The sequence below is a fragment of the Hyla sarda genome, chromosome 7 (assembly GCF_029499605.1).
Source record: "Hyla sarda isolate aHylSar1 chromosome 7, aHylSar1.hap1, whole genome shotgun sequence".
Classification (NCBI taxonomy): Eukaryota; Metazoa; Chordata; class Amphibia; order Anura; family Hylidae; genus Hyla; species Hyla sarda.
The window spans coordinates 72271914-72292678 of NC_079195.1; the positions used below are offsets into that span (position 1 = coordinate 72271914).

The 20765-nt window shown below is 43.0% G+C and overlaps 1 protein-coding gene across 5 annotated transcripts in view; it reads right to left on the reverse strand.

The window, feature by feature from the left end:
• SEMA4G (semaphorin 4G) overlaps positions 1-20765 on the reverse strand; it is a 190800-nt gene that overhangs the window by 80907 nt on the left and 89128 nt on the right. Inside the window, exon 2 of one of the 5 annotated variants that reach the window (XM_056529591.1) lies at positions 7950-8036. The exons of the other annotated variants lie outside the window; for them this stretch is intronic. The gene's annotated coding sequence lies outside the window, so the exon portion shown is untranslated. The remainder of the gene's footprint in view (positions 1-7949; positions 8037-20765) is intronic. 5 annotated transcript variants of the gene reach the window in all.

Genomic DNA, 20765 nt, shown 5'->3' on the forward strand with positions numbered 1-20765 from the left:
CTGATTGATGTGGGTCCAATCACTGGGACCCCACCAATCAGATAAATAGAAGTTCCTTGTCCCTCAAGTGAATAGAGCAGCAGCCACTCTGATCACTATGGGACTTCTGAAGAAGTGCTATACGGGTAGTGCCGCTCAAGTTATGATAAGATTAGCATCACAGAACTTGTACTGCATTTAAATATCCTAAAAAAAACTGCAGGTCTTTGTCTTATGAAGTCTTTGTCTTATGTGAACAGAGCCTAGAAAAGGTACCCCAGTCTGGACATTATATATATATATATATATATATATATATATATATATGCGTGGGGAGCCACAGGTGAATGGCAGGACCACAGGTGTAGCGGTGTGAGTGGTGGGATCAGATGGTATTAATCCCTGGGGCAAGATGTTGCTAACCCCTAGTGTTCGCGACGCCAGGATGTGGTTGTTTGATGTGGGGCACCGCCGACAACCAGACCAAAACGGTACATATAGTAAATAAGAGTCCAAATCAGGTTTTGATGCAACTGGAACTTTACTGAAGAAGGCAGTATAAACAGTATTTACTTCCACAGAGGTGACCGGGACACAAATAACTTTGCAGGCTTGCTTGGACTTGTAATAATGATGATGCAGACCACTGTACTACTGTTATGACTTTGGTAGGGACAGTAGAGACTTGATTTGTAGACATAGAAGACTTACAGATTAGATGTGGCTGCAGACTAGTAGGCTTTGGCTTAGCTGGACTGAACTTGTACAGGACTTGTGATTGCTTTAAAGGGGGTCTCCGGTGCTTACACATCTTTTCCCCTATCCAAAGGATAGGGCATAAGATGCCTGATCGCTGGAGTCCTGCCGCTGAGGACCCCCGGGATCTTTGTACATAACTTATATTCACTGTACAATACTTATAATAAATGTACATAATTAATATACAATAGAATACCATAATAGTGACCTAGGGGGACCCTGCAGGAGAGCCCTGTGGACTTGAGGGACTCTACCTGAGGGGACTTTAGGACTGTACAGATCCATTTTCTGTTCGGGACATGACAAACTCCCTTACTTAATATAAGTCGCCCTCGATGTCTGTCCCCTTAGGGAGAGGAGGGTAATGCCACTGGGCTGTATGCAGTCCTGAAGCATTACATACAACGTCCAATTCCAGGCTGATGAAACAAATATGAAAACTGATGAACTGGTGATATGAGTCTCTGTACATAATGTCCATACATGCTCTGCAAATCTGATGAACAGAATAACTCTAGGACTTGCTTGAGTTAAGGATTCATTACCTTAAGAATATACCTATAACGACATGACTTATGAAATAGCTGACTGTACATTTCTGCAAGCCCTTTACATTGAACTGTATTTCATGAGGTTTACTATATTTTATTACAGTCCATGTTTCCAGAATGTTTGATAACCCATCAGAAATGTGGATTATACATGTAAACAGCATATACCGTATTTACCGGCGTATAACACGCATTTTTTAGGTTAAAATTTTTAGCCTAAAGTCTACCTGCCTGTTATACGCCGATAAGCCGCTGCAGTTCAATGATTTAAAGCGGGTGCTTTAAATCAATGAACTGCAGCAGCTTTTTCAGGTGCAGAGACCACCAGCGCTGCCGGCTTCTTCCTGCCTGTCCTGGGGTCCCTGCTGCCGCCGCTTCTCTCCCCCTGCTATCGGCGCAGCTGCCCCTTCTCTCCCCCTGGCTATCGGTGCCGCTGCCCCTTCTCTCCCCCTGGCTATCGGTACCGCTGCCACATTGCCGACAGACAGGAGGGAAGAAGGGGCAGAGGCACCCATTGCCGGCGCCGCTGGCCCGTTGCCTCCCCCATCCCCGGTTGTATAATTACCTGTTGCCAGGGTCGGGTCCGCGCTGCTTCAGGCCTCCGGTGTGCATCTCCTGCGTTGTTGCTATGCGCTGCACGGCGCGGTGCAATGACGAGTGACGTCACTCATCATTGCGTCTCACAGCGCATAGCAACGACACAGGGGACGCCACACCAGAGGCCTGAAGCAGCGCGGACCCGACCCCGGCAAGAGGTAATTATACAACCGGCGATGGGGGAGGCAACGGGGCAGCGACACCGATAGACAGGGGGACAGAAGGGGCAGCGGCGCCGATAGCCAGGGGGAGAGAAGCGGCGGCAGCAGGGCTCTAGACCCCAGGAAAGGCAGGGGGAGAGAAACGGGCAGCGACGGTCTCTCTCCCCCTGCCTTTCCTGGGGGCTTCTGCGGGGTAAGAAACAGTGTATCGGGGTATACACGCGCACCCTCATTTTACAAAGGATATTTGGGTAAAAAACTTTTTTTACCCAAATATCCTTGGTAAAATGAGGGTGCGTGTTATAGGCCGATGCGTGGTATACCCCGATAAATACGGTAGTTGGAAACAGCACCGTGTATTGAAGTTCAACTCTTCTGAAATCAGTGAGATTGTGGGATTGAGCTGCAATACCACATGTAACCTGAGCACAGGTGTGGCACTGTAATCTCCATAACGCAGTTATGTTTTTTCTTACACCATGGGAACATTTTGCTCATTCCTCTGAATGAACGACAGAGGCAGAAAAGCAATGTATGAAATCCTGTAGAGAACTCAGCAGATTACAACCAAGATTTATGGCTGTATGACAAAACAATTATGATAATGTAAACACTCTGAAAGCAGGAGAATTATAGATTCATGAGGACTTTATTTCTCATTACCTCTGCAATCCACTGGAGTGTACTTGGATAAGAGGGGAAATAAGCAGAGTGTTCTGGAGAAATCATTCCAATCTATAACCACGGACTATTCTTATTAGTGGAAACACAGCGGTGGGCTACTGACAAATACCCCTGAAATCACTTAACTAATAGGCATAATCTGCCAGCAGGCGGTCTTGTTATACCATATCAGAAGTACAGTCATGGCTGTAAATGTTGGCACCCCTGAAAGTTGAAGCATTTCTCACAGAGAAGGATTGAAGTAACACATGTTTTGCTATACACATGTTTATTCCCTTTGTGTGTATTGGAACTAAACAAAAAAGGGAGGAAAGAAAGCAAAGTGGACATAATGTCACACCAAACTCCAAAAATGGTCTGGACTTAATATTTGGTTGCACACCCTTTGGAAATAATAACTGAAATCAGTCACTTCCTATAACCATCAATAAGCTTCTTACACCTCTCAGCCGGAATGTTGGAACACTCTTCCTTGGCAAACTGCTCCAGGTCTCTCTTATTGGAAGGGCGTCTTTTCCCAACAGCAATTTTAAGATCTCTCCACAGGTGTTCAATGGGATTTAGATCTGGACTCATTGCTGCCACTTCAGAACTCTCCAGCACTTTGTTGCCATCCATTTCTGGGTGCTTTGTGATGTATATTTGGGGTCATTGGGGGAGATTTATCAAACCCCGTGCAGAGGAAAAGTTGACCAGTTTCCCAAAGCAACCAGAGTGCTTTGTTCATTTTTGAAAAGGTCTCTAAAAAATGAAAGAAGCAATCTGATTGGTTTCTATGGGCAACTCAGCAACTTTTCCTCTGAAAGGTTTTGATAAATCTCCCCCATTGTCCTGCTGGAAGACCCAAGATCTCGGACGCAAACCCAGCTTTCTGAAACTGGGCTGAACAGCGCGACCCAAAATCTGTTGGTAATCCTCAGATTTCATGATGCCTTACACACATTCAAGGCACCCAGTGCCAGAGGCAGCAAAACAACCCCGAAACATCATTGAACCTCCACCATATTTCACTGTAGGTACTGTGGTCTTTTCTTTGTAGGCCTTATTCCGTTTTCAGTGAACAGTAGAATGATGTGCTTTACCAAAAAGCTCTATCTCGGTCTCATCTGTCCACAAGATGTTTTCCCAGAAGGATTTTGGCATACTCAAGTTAATTTTGACATAATGTAGTCTTGCTTTTTTATGTCTCTGTCAGCAGTGGGGTCCTCCTTGGTCTCCTGCGTTTCATTTAATTTAAATGTCGATGGATAGTTCACACTGACACTGATGCTCCCTGAGCCTGAAGGACTGCTTGAATATCTTTGGAACTTGTTTGGGGCTGCTTATCCACCATCCGGACTATCCTGTGTTGACACCTTTCATCAATTTCTCTCTTCCATTCACACCCAGGGAGATTAAAGGAGAACTCCAGACCATAAAAATTGTAACCAATACTGCCGGCAGTAAAAAAAAATAAAGATGTACATACCTTCCTCCGCTCCCCCGGGGCCTCCGGTAACCATCTCTGGTCTCCGCCACGACCCACTTCCTGGTTGCCGGTGGTCGGATGAATCAGCCAATCACCAGCCGCAGCGCAGTCCGACTTGGCCGGCGATAGGCTGAGCGACAGTGTGAAAACGCTTCAGGACACAAAATTCTTCACTACATTGTCACCGAAAACGCCACACTGCCACTCAACCTATCGTCGGCTGAGTTGGACTGCACTGCGGCTGGTGATTGGCTGATTCATCCGACCACCGGCAACCAGGAAGGGGATCGCGGCGGAGACCGGAGCCGGTTACCGGAGGCCCCGGGGGAGCAGAGGAAGGTATGTACATCTTTAATTTTTTTACTGCCTGCACTATGGGGGATAATTTTTATGGTCTGGAGTTCTCCTTTAACTACAGTGCCATGGGTTGCAAACTTCTTGATAATGTTGCGCACTGTGGACAAAGGCAAATCTAGATCACTGGAGATGGATTTGTAACCTTGAGATTGTTGATATGTTTCCACAATTTTGGTTCTCAAGTCCTCAGACAGTTCTCTTCTCCTCTTTCTGTTGTCCATGCTCAGTGTGGCACACACAGCTACACAATGCAAAAACTAAGTGAACTTCTCTCCTTTTTATCTGCTTTCAGGTGTGATTTTTATATTGCCCACACCTGTTACTTGGTTTAAAGGAGCATCACATGCTTGAAACAATCTTTTTTTTCCACAATTTTGAAAGGGTGCCAATAACTTTGTCCAGCCCATTTTTGGATTTTGGTGTGACATTATGTCCAATTTGCTTTTTTCCTCCTTTTTTGGTTTAGTACCAATACACACAAAGGGAATAAACATGCGTATAGAAAAACATGTGTTACTGCAATCATTTTCTGTGAGAAATACTTCAGGGGTGACAACATTTATAGCCATGACTGTATATTCAATACAAACCAAAAAACACCCCCTCAGCATGATGCTGCCACCACAATGCTAAACTGTAGGGATGTATTGGGCAGGTGATGAGGAGTGCTTGGCTTATGTCAAACATAACTCTTAGAACAGATGCCGTGAAGTTTCTCACAGTCAGTCCTTTCGGAGGTTTTTTGCAAACTTCAGGTAGGCTTCAATGTGTCTTTTACTTATGAGGCTTTTTTTTGGCCATAAAGCTCTGTGCTTTAACTCATGATGTCACTCATACACCAGAGCACAGGGGAAGGACACTGTGCCTCTTGTGATTGCCCAGGTAATGTGGGCGGCCACAAGAGTGATTGATAGAGTGAGCAGCCAATGGCTCTTTATTTTGTGAATACAGCTGAGAGGCCCACATTTAACTATAAACACATCTGTATGACGCATATATACACTGTTCAAAAAAATTAAGGAAACACTATAAAGGGAAGCAACACTAATTGACAATCAATTTCACATGCTATTGTGCAAATGGAACAGACAACATGTGGAAATTATAGGTAATTAGCAAGACACCCCCAATAAAGGAGTGGTTCTGCAGGTGGTGACCACAGACCACTTCTTAGTTCATATGCTTCCTGGTGGATGTTTTGGTCACTTTTAATGCTGGCAGTGCTTTCACTGTAGTGGTAGCATGAGACTGAGTCTACAACCCGCACAAGTGGCTCAGGTGGAAAAGGCCGTAGGAGGGCAACAACCCAGCAGCAGGACCGCTACCTCTGCCTTTGTGCAAGGAGGAGCAGGAAGAGCATTGCCAGAGCCCTGCAAAATTACCTCCAGCAGGCCACAAATGTGCTTGTGTCCACTCAAACGGTCAGAAACAGACTCCATGAGGGTGGTATGAGGGCCCGACGTCCACAGGTGGGGGTTGTGCTTACAGCCTAACACCTGCAGGACGTTTTGCATTTGCCAGAGAACACCAAGATTGACAAATTCGCCACTGGCGCCCTGTGCTCTACACAGATGAAAGCAGGTTCACACTGAGCACTTGTGACAGAGTCTAGAGACGCCATGGAGAATGTTCTGCTGCCTGCAACATCCTCCAGCATGACCAATTTGGCAGTGGGTCAGTAATGGTGTGGGGTGGAGCTCCATGTGCTTGCCAGTGGTAGCCTGACTGCCATTAAGAACCGAGATGAGATCCTCAGATCAGACCCCTTGTGAGACCATATGCTGGTGCGGTTGGCCCTGGGTTCCTCCTAATGCAAGACAATGCTAGATATCATGTGGCTGGAGTGTGTCAGCAGTTCCTGCAAGATGAAGGCATTGATGCTATGGACTGGCCCGCCCGTTCCCCAGACCTGAATCCGATTGAGCACATCTGGGACATCATGTCTCGCTCCATTCACCAACGCCACGTTGCACCACAGATTGTCCAGGAGTTGGTGGATGCTTTAGTCCAGGTCTGGGAGGACATACCTCTTGAGACCATCCACCACCTCATCAGTAGCATCAGTAGGGAGGTCATACGGGTAAATGGAGGCCACAAACACACTACTGAGCCTCATTTTGACTTGTTTTAAGGACATTACATCAAAGTTGGATCAGCCTGTAGTGTGGTTTTCCACTTTGATATTGAGTGTGACTCCATATCCAGACCTCCATAGGTTGATAAATTTGATTTCCATTGATAATTTTTGTGTGACTTTGTTGTCAGCACATTCAACTATGTAAAGACGAATGTATTTTATAAGATTTGTTCATTCAGATCTAGGATGTGTTATCTCAGTGTTCCCTTTATTTGTTGAGCAGTGTAGTTAAATTCATACAGGACCAGCGAGCTCTGCAGAGTGGCAATGCGTATATTGTATGCATCACCACTCACATAGGGGGCTAGTTAGGCGGTTGCGAGGTTGCCTCCAGCGCAAGGCTGTAGGCGGCCACCAAACTCATCTAATAGGAGAGCCACCTCTGCTTGGGAGCTCAGCCAAGGCTCTTCTCCCCCTATTACTGACTTGGAATGGCCAGCTCTAGGAAGAATCCTAATTTTTTCAAACTTCCTCCTAATTAAGAATTAGGGAGACCACTGTGCTCTTGGGAACTTTTAGTGCAACAGAAAAAACAACTATACCGTTCTCCACATTTGTGCCTCCAGATTTGTCTTTAGACAGGGGTGTATTTTCAAATCCTCTCCAACCAAAATAATTTTCCAAAGATGTAGAGACATCTCAGCGATGATCAAGAGAAACTGGAGACCCCCAGACGTAAATTTCAAGAGTTGTATCAAAGGGTTTGAATACTTAAGATTGTGAAAAATGTTTTTGATTTTTTATAAATTAACAAAAATTTCTAAAACACTAGTTTTACATTATGAGGTATTAAGTGCAGAATGATGGAAAAAAATTATGTATAATAACATTTCAAAACAATACAAAATGTGAAAAATGTGAAAGGGTCAGAAGACTTTCCAAATACATTGTATAAAAGTCTGGTATCAGTATATGATCGAATATATGAGCAATACAGCAAGAATACGTGAACTAGCAGGGAAAGAGGGCAATCGGAACAGGAGCTGTGGGGGGTCAGGGCTTCACAAAATGAATGGTATTTGAAGCATACATGCAATGGACAAGGAGATCAGATTGTGGGCCTCAATGGATAATGTTATTGATGACAATCTATTCAATGTAATGGGATCTAAATAACGGCAGATATGATCCTCCTAGTTGTAACGTTAAAGCAACTTATTGTCTTAATGAGCAGATTTCAGGCCCCGCTACCAGGGACTGAGCCGGCAGAATACCTCAACCGGCAACATTAAAGTTTCATTTGTGTCATCACTCACCTTAATCTGCAATTCATGGATCAAAGGCCCCAGAATAACAAGCACATAACTTCTTTCATGCATGTGACCTATTCACTGACACTTTATCTGTAAGGCAATAAGCCCATTAGTATCACATCTTCACCCACAGCATGGGCCAAACTCAACACCCTAAAAATGGATAGATTACTGAAAACTAATGCAGAGGCTTTAGTTTTTTGGGAAAATCATTGCATACCTTAAAGGGGTATTCCGACTATAGACATCTTATCCCATATCCAAAGGATAGAGGATAAGATATCTGATGGGGGGGGGGGGGGGGGGGCGGCACTGCTGGGACTCTTTTGTGTGAAATAACCATACTCTGTAGGCCACCAATTTAATATAGAAGTGTTGTCTCTAGAGCAAGCATACCTACAGTACCACACATGCCATCCGACATGGCATTTTAGAGCAGTATTGAGGGGATTGTATATACTGTATTCAACTCTGTCCTAGATCGTGTGTAAGGGGCTGATAAGCTAAGCTCAAGAGTGGAGATACCATATATACCATTAAAGCCGGAGCTGAAAATGGGCCAATTTTCTGTTCTTGCACAAGGACACTCTGATTATGAACTCCACATTGGTATGGGAAAAGAATGAAGCCACAGGGCTCTCCTGTGTTAAAGGGGTATTCCAGGCCAAAACTTTTTTTTACTTATCAACTGGCTCCGGAAAGTTAAACAGATTTGTAAATTACTTCTATTAAAAAATCTTAATCCTTCCAATAGTTATTAGCTTACCCCTTTAAACATTTTTGGTCCACACTTAGGGTAGATGTGACCTTAGCAAAAACTAGTTGTAGCTTTAGCTGTGAAGACCTGAGAGAGTTGTAGTTTTGCAACAGGTGGAGAACCAAAGTATGGGGAACACAGATTTATAGCATTAATAAACATAGCATATTAGAAATATATTGAAAAAACTGTGGTTTAACTAAATGACTGATTCTTCTAAATCATAGATAACGAATGAAAGACAAGAAGGCTTAAAGGCATTACTATACTATAACGGCTCCCAGTCAATATATTGTATATTCTCAACATTTCCATATGCAACCCATGTACTATGGAAAAGAAAAACATCAAAACTCCATTACATCCCTTCCTTCCGTTTTTAGAACAATGTACTTCTAGCCATGTCTTATTATGTACAGAAAACCACATGAGAACAAGATTATGATCTCTAGTCCAGTGTATGAGGCCAAGCTTGTCCTTACTAATCACAAGGGAACCACCTTCTGTGAGAAGACTCCTCTACACGGCAGCGCTGGACGAGTGCCTGCTAGATATTCCCTTGTGCAAATCAAAAAATTAGGTCAACTACTAGGTCAGAACAATGAAGCGCTCTCAGAAAGCGTTTATATTAATAAGATCATTTTAGTTTAATAGCTTTTTTCAGAGATCAAGCACAAAATTATGGTTCTATTTCCAGTCCTTGTTCATCTTATGGTTAACACTTTGTTAGACAGCTTTAGTGAAGCTTAACAATAGCCTTATAAAACACATAATAAACATCTAACTTCAGTAAATACTAATTCTAATTCAGATTTTTCCTCCAAAAGGAAAGTCATTATAATATACAAAGCATCTTTGCATGTATGTGAGCTTTATCTTATTGATAATCAGCTAATGCAGATATTCTCCAGATAGAAACAAGCTGCTGTAGTGTGCTTCACTTCCCGACTCGCAGCTATCTCTGTCCAGCTTCACTGCATAGTCTAAGGGGCCATCCAGAGAAGCTGGACAGAGATCGATGCAAGCAAGAAAGAAGCACGCTGTTCTGCATTTCTTCCTGCTCGTTCTAGTGATCGGTCAGTGACTTAGCATTGAAGCCTCAACAGATAAAAACTATTGACTTCTGACACATCAAAAGTTTTTTTTTAATATATATATATTTATTATATTCAAATTTTTTTGTCTTAGCGACAGGGACATGTTAATGCCTACATAGCCCTCATACTAACTTAAAGGGGTTCTCCGGTGCTTACACATCTTATCCCCTATCCAAAGGATAGGGGATAAGATGCCTGATCACGGGAGTCCCGCAGCTGGGGACGCCCATGATCATGCACGCGGCACCCCGTTTGTAATCAGTCCCCGGAGCGTGTTCGCTTCGGGTCTGATTATGGGTGACCTTCGGGCCGGCGGCGTGTGATGTCACGCCTCCGCACCCGTACGACGTCACGCTCTGCCCCTCAATGCAAGCCTACGGGAGGGGGCGTGATAGCTATCACGCCCCCTCCCGTAGGCGTGCATTGAGGGGCAGAGCGTGACGTCACACGGGGGAGGAGGCGTGACGTCACACGCCGTCGGCCCTGTGGTCGCCGCTAATCAGACCCGGAGCGAACACGCTCCAGGGACTGATTACAAACGGGGTGCCGCGTGCATGATCCCAGTGGCGGGACTCCCATGATAAGGCATCTTATCCCCTATCCTTTGGATAGGGGATAAGATGTGTAAGCAGCGGAGAACCCCTTTAAGCCAAAACTACCCTTAAAGGGAATGTGTCATCTTAAAGGTCACTGGTCCTCAAGGACTTCAAGAAAATGGTGCTGGCTCCCTATTTAATTTCACCTAATCTGTGCTATGCACATGTGCAGTAAGCAGTCAATGCTTTTCTATGAGACATTCTTAGTCTGAAGTTTCTTATGCCCTGTGCCTGCCATAAAGCATCTGTGTAGGTGTTGTGAATTGATACCACACAGAGGCTACAGTAATGGCAGCCTCCAGTACACGCTTTATTAATAAATAACATTAAAACTAAATTGTCCTAAAACTAAAAACATAAATGAAATGCTTTATCTTGATAGAACAATTTTATTTAAAAAATAAAATGGTGAGACATTCCCTTTTAGGTTCCCAAATACTTTAGTCGAAAGTCGGTCACATCAGAGAACTTACTTTTGAAAAAGTATGTGATTATGTACGAAACAGCTGTTGCCTTGCTTTTTCCCCTGCTGTTCCGTGTATCATGTCTATTATTCCATCAAAGCATTACTACAAGAAACCGTAAAGGGACACGTTCTAGATGTCATAAGTAAGAGACACATGAAGGTCAAAAGTGAATAACCTGCAGTGTAAACATCCCTTACAATCAAGGCAGCTCATGCACGCTTTGTGTAATCTCAAAAAGGTGTAATCTACCCTAATCCAAAACTACCCTTAAGGTCCCCAAACACTTTGGTTGAAAGTCAGTCAAATCAGATGGTTACGTACAGCTGTTCCGTGTGCTGATCCCCGATGCAGTTTGTAAGATGCACAGAAGTTACACTACTGGTAAGTGCCGTTGTTTCATTTCTGTCTGTTGGATTGTATTTGCCATTGGGGAGCTGGACTTAGTTTTAATGACAGCGCTACTGATCAAAGTGGGCCAGCTGCACCCAGTGTTTTACCATATTTCATACTGGAAAGGTTGTTGAATCCATTACATTCCTTTAATAGGTTAGCAAGTTTTTACCTCTTCTCCAAGTGTGGCTAAATAGTGTCTTATGAGTCAATCGAGAAGTGTTTGTTTATTGTATATTTCCTATAATGGCATACAGACTTTGAAGAAAGGGGATTTTCACTGAGAACCCTCTATAAACCAAAGAAGATAGCCACAAAGAGAGACTAAACTGTAAACGTAATTGCCAACATTATCATGAGACAAATGAGCCCTGCCCAAGAACTCTGGAACTGCCCCAGAACACTCTGTATGGCCCCAAGCCAGTCCAAACTTCACACCTGTGTGGTCAACCTGCCACCTTTGTGCTCATTGTCCTGGGACTGATGGCAACTATGTGTGAGCTGCCAGAGGGAGAAGGTGATTGATTCTGCCCAGGGTCTATCCCCAGCAGCACCACCAAAGGGGAAACACTGAAGCAAATGATGATTAAGAAGCTATTATCGTTACTAAAAATACTGTAACTTATTTTAAATATCTATTAGGAACCGTTTTGGAATTCTGAATTTTTAGAATAATTTATGGGGATAATAGAAAGAATTTATTAATTTTTGCTGATGTATTCTCCTGTGCTGACGCACTGGCTGCAGGCCTGATAGTCTGAATAACCTTCTTCATTACTTTTAGGCAGAAAACTATTTTTATTTCTCCTGTAGGAAACGCTTGACCTTCATATACGGTAATATCTATTCCGTAATTTCTATTCTGTGGGAGCACAGATAGAAGACTATTGTGGAACACAGGTAGAAGACAACTGTTGCTTTACAATTAGTTTTCTATCTAGTATTTGATTTACAGTAACCAGGGGAGCAAATATAGCAGCTGCTATGGAGCCCAACAACTAAGGGGGCCCATTTCTGCTCAGACGTAAGGTACAGTTACAAAGATACCTTTGTATGTAACAATAATATAGTGCCGGGGCAGTGTTAAAGGGGTACTCCAATGGAAAACCTTTTTTTTTTTTTTTTTTTTTTTATCAAGTGGTGCCAGAAAGTTAAACAGATTTGTAAATTACTTCTATAAAAAAAATATTTATCCTTCCAGTACTTATCAGCTGCTGTATGCTCCACAAGAAGTGCTTTTCTTTTTGAATTTCCTTTCTGTCTGACCACAGTGCTATATGCTGACACCTCTGTCCATTTTAGAAACTGTCCAGAGTAGGAGCAAATCCCCATAGGAAACCTATCCTGCTCTGGACAGTTCCTGACATAGACAGAGGTGTCAGTAGAGAGCACTGTGGTCAGACTGAAAAGAAATTCAAAAAGAAGCATACAGAAGTTTATAAATACTAGAAGGATGAAGATTTTTTAATAGAAGAAATTTACAAATCTGTTTAACTTTCTGGCACCAATTGATTAAAAAAAAAGTTTTCCAGTGGAGTACCCCTTTAAAGTGGAAAAAACCCCCACTATACTTACCTACCCCTGGTCCTGCCATAGTTCTGGTTTTTCTTCAGTTCCCTTGCCGCATGTGTCTTTAGGCTGCTTCCGAGATGAGCACTCTAAGCAGGACCTGCCCGCTCAGCCAATTTCTGGTCACAGCAGTATACTGTCGCGTGCACTGATTGGATGAGCAGGCAGGTCTGACTCTGGGCACATGGCTTGAAAGTCGCCTGAAGATACAAAACCAAGATTAACTGGAGCTGTGGTGGGACCAGTGATGGATAACTATAGCTTTTTTGGCCTATTTTACTACGACTCCAGCACTATATATAGTGCTGGGATATCCCTTAAAATAAACTGGGTATAACCAATGTGGAAACCATAAAACAGTCACTATATACTACTCAACTCATTTCCCAATAATGCTACAGACACAAAACAAATAAAACTCACACTTTCCACAGTCATACTTTCCATTTAGTATGCTGCTAGTCATATTTTATATTGTGTTTGACTTTTTTTTTTTTTTACTTTGTGGTTATTTCTAATAGTAAATATAAATTCTAGTTTATAGAATTACAGGTTGGTAGTTTTATATAATATATGAGAAAAAATATCTCAATAGTATAGTACCAGAGCCACCTTAAGGGAAAGTCAATTTAGCTACATCGTATCTCTTCTACCTTAAACACCATTGTCAAGGACATGTCCTACATTTATCCAGATCACAGCACTATGGTGTATACAATAGAGACCATTCTATTGTCTACTACATAATACCGGATAAGCTGTCCTGCATTCTCCTATATTAAATTGCCATTGGTAAGAATAACGCTGATAAAAAGCAAGATATAAATAATGCATACTCCTCTGGGCTGCATTAAACACAACACCTACAAGGACTGGCATACAGATGGCAGAGTGATATGAAATGCCAAGTGACATGTATTTTCAGTCAGTTAATGCCATTTAAAAATGTATCATGTCTATTATCCCATCATAGCGTTACTACAAAAAAGCTGCTAAGGGACACGTTCTAGTTCCAGTTGTCATAAGTAAAAGACACAGGTCTAACGTCGAAGGTCAAACGTGAATAACCTGCAGTGTAAACATCCTCTACAACCAATGCAGTTCATGATAAACCTGCGCTGCCATGTCAGAGAAAAGGTGTAATCTCCTGTTACCATTACATTCTTATTGTTACAAAGAAATGCTGCTTCTCAGGCTGGGTTTTCTAATAGCTATCACAAGAAATAATTCTGAGGGTCTGTCCTCTATTGCATTGTACTTTTAGTTTTTATTACTGCACACACCAGACAGACACACTTATTCAGGTCTCAAAGGTTAATGGGAAACATCCCATAAGAAATAGACCCCAGTAGCAACTGAATGACCCCAAAGTCAAGTCTAAATGGGGAAGAGAAAAAGACCGCTGGTTTTTAAAGGGGTACTCGGCTGCTCAGCGTTTGGTACAAACTGTTCCGAACAGTGGAGCCGGCGACGGGAGCTCGTGACGTCATGCCCCGCCCCCTCAATGAAAGTCTATGGGAGGGGGCGTGACGCCCCCTCCTATAGACTTGCATTGAGGGGGTGGGGTGTGATGACATGAGGGGGCGGGGATATGACATCACAAGCTCCCAACTCCGGCTTCAGCGTTCGGAAAAGTTTGTTCCAAACGCTGAGCAGCGGAGTACCCCTTTAAACCAAGAAAACAGAAGTCCAGTGCTAGTGAAAGAACAGAAAGGATTCAGTGAGATTGCATGCCTACTGCGAAAGCAAGGGTCTCTACTTGGCCAAGCTGTACCGGAGGCGTCCACTACTCAAATAAGTTACAATACAAGGAGTATCCTCATCAGCCACCTTGCCTGGTCCGGGGAGAGACTCTAGAGTCTGTCTTCGGCCCTCAGGAACAGATCTGCAGACATGGGGATCTTCTCTCCAGCCCTGTTGTTCAATTCAACGAAACAGATATATAACTATAGTATATCTGTACTGCTCAGGTTAACTGAAAGTAAAGAGTTAACAACAAGCACATCTCTTTTCCTTGTCGCCCGTCCATCTGAACCCATTATACTTTTTTCAGAGACTCACATTTGATCCTAATGACCCACATGTACAAGACTCGTATATATTTTTGTTATTTGTATTGTATACCAGATGAAAAAATTGGAGGACATCCAAACCTTTAAATGGGTACTCTCATTAAAAAAAAATTTTATTAAAAAGATTTTGCTAAATAAAAAATGTTTCTAATATATTTTCATTAAAAAAAAATAATGTTTTACATGTTTATTTTCACTTTGAAAACCTGGCCACTAGGTGTCAACCTAAGTGGCTCAGGTTGAGTTTTCATTGCTGAATTTCAGCACGTACGGACCAACGCTGGTCGGGCAGCGTGCCCCAGCATGGTCCGGAATGCGCGCTCACAGCTCGCTCTCTGCATGTATAGGAAACAGGAATAGAGAGCAAGCACAGCGCTCGTGCGCGTGGCGGCGTGCAAAATTTAAATATCCCCGCCCCCCCCCCTTATATCTCCCGCTCTTCATAACTTATGCGCGCAAGCTGCAGTGTATCTTGGGCACAGTACAGCAGCTCCGTTCTAAGACTCTCCTCCTCTCTGTATGGCACGTGCAAAACCAAACAGTAAAGAGGAGACTCAGAGGCTGCCGTCCCTCCCAGCCTGTATGCGCGCTCCCGACATTGAGCAAAGCATACAGGAAGACGGGGGGAAGCGGTGGCCGGCGAGGCTTCAGATGACGTCACGCCGGCCCGCCCTCCGACTTCCTGCACTGCTCAACTCTGAGCTACCGAAGTGGAGTGGAAAAAGGTATTTTTATCATGTTTTAATAGGATAAAAAAAACAGGGATAGATGTAGATAGTGTCAGGGAAAGATGGGGAGGGGGAATAGGGACATTTTAGTTAGTGATAGCTACTCTTTAAACCAGAAGCTCAAGAGCCAACATGTGACAAAACTGTCTAGCTATGGACTTGCTTATTTTTCACCACAAAGGAAAGTGGCAAAGGAAAGTTCTCTTTAGATCATCACATAGTTAATAGTTCAATCTCTTTTACCTTCATACAGTGTCTGAATTTAAAGGGGTATTCTGGCTTTATACATCTCATCCCCTATCCAAAGGATAGGGGATAAGACAGGGCTCATGTCCTTCAAGAATGCATGGGAACTGAGTACCTGCACTTTTTCCATAGCAGGAACACCGTTCCCATTAGCAGGAGTTCGGCAGGACCAATCCTTATGTGGAAGAGTTCCCTAACTTTTTTTCCAGGACTTGACCCCTTTCATAAGAGGTATGATCATAGGGGTCCCACCAGTGGGGATCCCCGCGATCTCGGTGCAGTCCCCGGCATTCTGTGCCAGGCACTACCTCCGAGTCGGGGGACATTACATCACGGTCACGCCCTTTCATGTGTTTGGATAGGGGATCAGATGTATAAAACCAGAATACCCCTTTAAATGAAATACTGTTAGGTTTCACATAAAAAAAATACATTTTTCCATTGGTAACTAGTTTTTATTACAGACTGAATTCTACTAGTAAGAACCTAGAACCCTGAATAATCTTGTTTATTGCATGCTTATAGTTTTTTTACACTTATGCTTGCTCACCCAGGATTTTATGTTCTCGCTTGTAACTGGTGATGTTGACAGAAGTTTATCATCCAGGTTGCAGATTGAAATGTTGATCTCCAGGGAAAACCACACCTTGTAGACACTCTTACAATGTTTATCTTTCCCCTATCTTTACAAACTTGTCTGTATAACTAACCTACATTGATAACACCTTCAACAAATTTTATGTCTCCTATTGAAGAAATGGAACTAGATGAGAGCATGGCTTTCACAGTGGTCCTTCACATTACAATCGTCTCAAATTACAATATTTTATTCTTCTAATAGTCTACAGCTAGCTATACAATTTATTTATTTATTTTTATAGTGCCCTTGGTTCCAGGGTGCTGTAGATATGACAAGGGGGGGCCTGCCCACAAGGGCTTCCAATCGACAAGGGGGGGGGGGGGAGTAGGTGAAGGAGACAGCTGATCTTCGTGGGAAGTAGCTGATCCCAGTGCAGAGATGAGTCTTCAGGTTGCTTTTAAAGGTCTTCATGGTGGTTGAGAGGCAGATTTGTTGGAGTAGTGAATTTAAGTGCATGGGGGAAGAACGAGAGAAGTCTGAGAAGACTGTTGTTGAGATGTGAACAAAGGAAAGCACAGGTGGAGGATTGAAGTTTGCGTGAGACACTGTTTTAGGAGATCAGGTGAGAGATGTACGGAGGGGACAGGTTGTGGACACCTTTGTATGTCATGGTGAAGAGTGTAAACATTGTAATGGGTAGGTACTGAAGGAACTGGCAAAAGGGAGAGGCAGAGGAGGAGCAGGGGGAGGGGGGCATTAGTCAAGCAGCAAATGTAAGGCGAGGAGGATGGATTGGAGGCAGTGTTTGATGGAAAGCAAAGTAGTGGTAGTGTTTGATTAAAAAAAAAGCCGCAAAGGAGGATGTTAAGGGCAAGTACCAATACTTTAATTGAGGAATACGCAGATTTCAGAAATGATAAGGTGAAGGTGGCAGTAGGTGGTAAGGGTCTGGGTCGAAGGTGACTCCAAGGCAGCAGACTTGTGAGACTAGAGAGAGAGTGGAACAATTGACTGTGATTGATAGATCGGGTGGGGGATAGAGAAAGATAGGGGAAAGGTAATGAATTCAGTTTTCTAAATGTGAAGTTTTAAAAAAGCGGAAGGAGAAGAATGAAAATACAGCTGACAGACACTCTGGGATATACAAAAGGAAAAAAATCTGCTCACCCCTCAATTTAGATGGATCCACAGAGAACTTTCAGCCAGGTGCACAGGGTATAGCAGGCATTTGTGGGAGTTGATCAATACAAAGTAAACCCCAGATGGGGTGAAATATCCCAGCACTCAGGCGACGATTCCATAAAACATTCAGCTTTATTTCAAACTTTAAAATACACAACAGGGGGGGGTTCCACAAAATCACATATCGACATATTGACACTCTGGGATCTTGGATAGAAGAGAGGTGACATCTGGACCAGAGAGGTATATTTGAGTGTCATCAGCATAGAAGTAATAGTTGAAGCCATGGGATTCTATGATCTTTTCAAGGCTAATAATATAGATGGAGAAGAGTAGGGTAGGAAATAAGTCATGTTGAATTTATTTGTATGTTAGTAGCTTTCTCCACCCTGCCTATCAGAAACACATGCAGGTTTAACCAAGCGTGTATGGTGGATCAGGAACGTATTAATAGATTTTTGGTATCATTTCTTTTAACCATACAGATTACAATGGAACTAAAATGAAAAGTAAAATAGAATGTGAAAAGCTCAGCACACGAGCAAAAGCCTGGAGTCAACGTAAATGCTGGTTAAGTGTCTCCACCAATAGAGCTGTTTAATGAAGAGGAGAAGCTGCATTATTAAAATAAACTTACAGCTCCCCTCATAAGCTGGAAGGGGTGACGGAGCAATAAAGCCTTGCAAACGCTGACATCACTTCATCCACAACTAGTGAGGATTTAGGAGGCTTTCTCTCCCTCCTTCCCTGCCAGCCTGAAATTGTCATTATTACATCTTGAATAAAATTTCTGAAAATATTGAAAAGGTTGAAGTTCTATTATAACATTACGGATCTCTAAGCAACTGACAAGGTCTTGGCAGCCTTCCCCTGCCTTGGCTGGTGGCCAGGAGTACATTACTCCATATTGTGTTGGAAGGTTGGTCTTCCAGGAGATGCTGACTGTCCATTCTCAATTTCATCTACAATGATAAGTCATCTCCCTCCAGCCCCCTCCTACAATGTAATGAGAAGAAAAGAAGTTCACATCCCAGCAAGGAAGAGATTTGTGTCTTTAATTACCAGAGAAGATGAATAGGACGTCGGACACCTTTATGCCACATACACAATATTCTTTTATTTCCCTTTTTCTTTAACTGCGGCAATTAAATGTCCTTTATAATTTAATTCCTTTTTGCATCATCAGAGCAATTTTTTCTATGATATTATCTTTTAAAGAGGAACCCCAAAACAATCAAATTCTTGTCTAAACCCGCACATGGAGCACATTTTGGTCATGAACGCTGTGGTGCCTCCATTAGAGATTCGGATACAGGTTTACTTCAACTCATTACTTTCCCTCTCGTAAATGAAAACCCTGCTAAACACCGTACTTGACTATATTCGCAAGGCCACAGAGTTGACTGGAGAAGTAGCATGCACGTTCAAACCTTCTTCCATTCAAATAGGCAGACAAAGGACCCCATACTCATGTTCGGGGGGGGGGGGGGGGGGTCTCAGGAGTTGAACCACCACTGATCTGATATTAATCATCATTCTTGTGAATTAGTGAGGATTGTTGTTGGCAAGAAAACCCCTTTAAAAGTGAAAATGTATATGTGGACGTATGCCTAGTTCATGGCTTGAAGTGGTAGTGCAAAGCACTAGGATTAGAGGGATAAAGTTTCTCCTTAAAGTGGAAAATATGGCTGCCAGGCCAACTCCAACCTATTTACAGCTGGCAGAGATGGTCAGCACAGAAAAAAAAAGTTATGCAATTTTTTTTAACTCTCATTGACCAGTAGCTTCACTGTTTATGTAACTCTGAAAGTTAATCCCCGCAAGCTACATTGTTGGCGCTAATGTCAAAGGGAGTTACACAAATTTTGTAACACAAGTGACTGTTTCTTGGGCCTGACTATCTCCACTGGCAGCCAACAGGGTAGGGAAGTGGTTAGGTAGCTATATTTTTCACTAGTTGAAAAACCCCTTTAGGGTGGGGTCACACGTAATGGATCCGCATTTTGTGTCTCCAGCTGTTGACAATAATTCCGCTGCTGAAATTTTTCCGCACAAAGAACATGTTCATTCGTTGCACGGAATTCCATGGGTACTGCATAGCAGTCAATGGTGACGGCGCAATGGCCCGCGGTCCTACTGCCGATATATTTTCGGCAGTGGTTGCCTGACAGAATCTCCGCTCGCGGAATTCCGTGAGCGGAGTTTCCGCAGTGTGAACATACCCTTAGAGTCAAAAGGTATGTGGAGTCTTTTCGGCCATGCAATGCTCCACTGGGATAAAAATATGCAAAGTATAGGTATAGAGGAAATAAGTTGCTGCTTGATTCCTCTGACAGTAGTCTATCCCATGCGGCATGATTATATTCAACATACCCGATAAAAACCTGATTTAAGCAATAGGTCATTTTCTGATGACACGTTCCTTTGAAGAACCGTTTCTTGATTATTTAAGTTCCCATGGATAATAAGAAGAAACTCTTCTTGTCCTCTGGACAAAGCAGAATAATTATCAAATAGGGCCAAGAAAGTCATTAGGCAAGAAGACAATGACGAGTCATTAAAGGCATTAAGGGAAACGTGTAATTCACTTCAACAGAAAATGTTACATTAATTAGTTACTGGCTTTATTTTGCTAATGGTATGGAAACAAAATGAAATCTACACAAATAAATATATATTGAAACTCTGTAAGACCTGTGCAAATCAGAAATATACATTTAAAAAATTCTCCAGTAACTAATACACACATGCATTTAAGAGGACCTGTGTCCGCCCCCCAAAAAAGTAGATTTCACAGTCATTAAACAGCTTCGAGTGCCATGATCACTCACCTTTTTACAGTTTCTTCATATTCCTTTCTGTTACTAAGATATGAGAGTGTGTAATTTGTCTATCAATTCAGGGAATCAGAGGATAGTTGTGTTTTTATTTACCAAAGTGCGATTGTACAGAAGCAACAAGAAAGGCTTTCACAATTGGCTTGGCAGGCTGGACAACACGTTTCGAGAGGGAATTCCTCTCTTCGTCAGGGACCCTCAGAGCAGCTCCCGCAAGTCGGACTATTGGAACAACACCCGCCAGGGACTCCCGCACCTATCCTCTTGCTCCTGACCGCTGCCAGGGGTACAGATGACC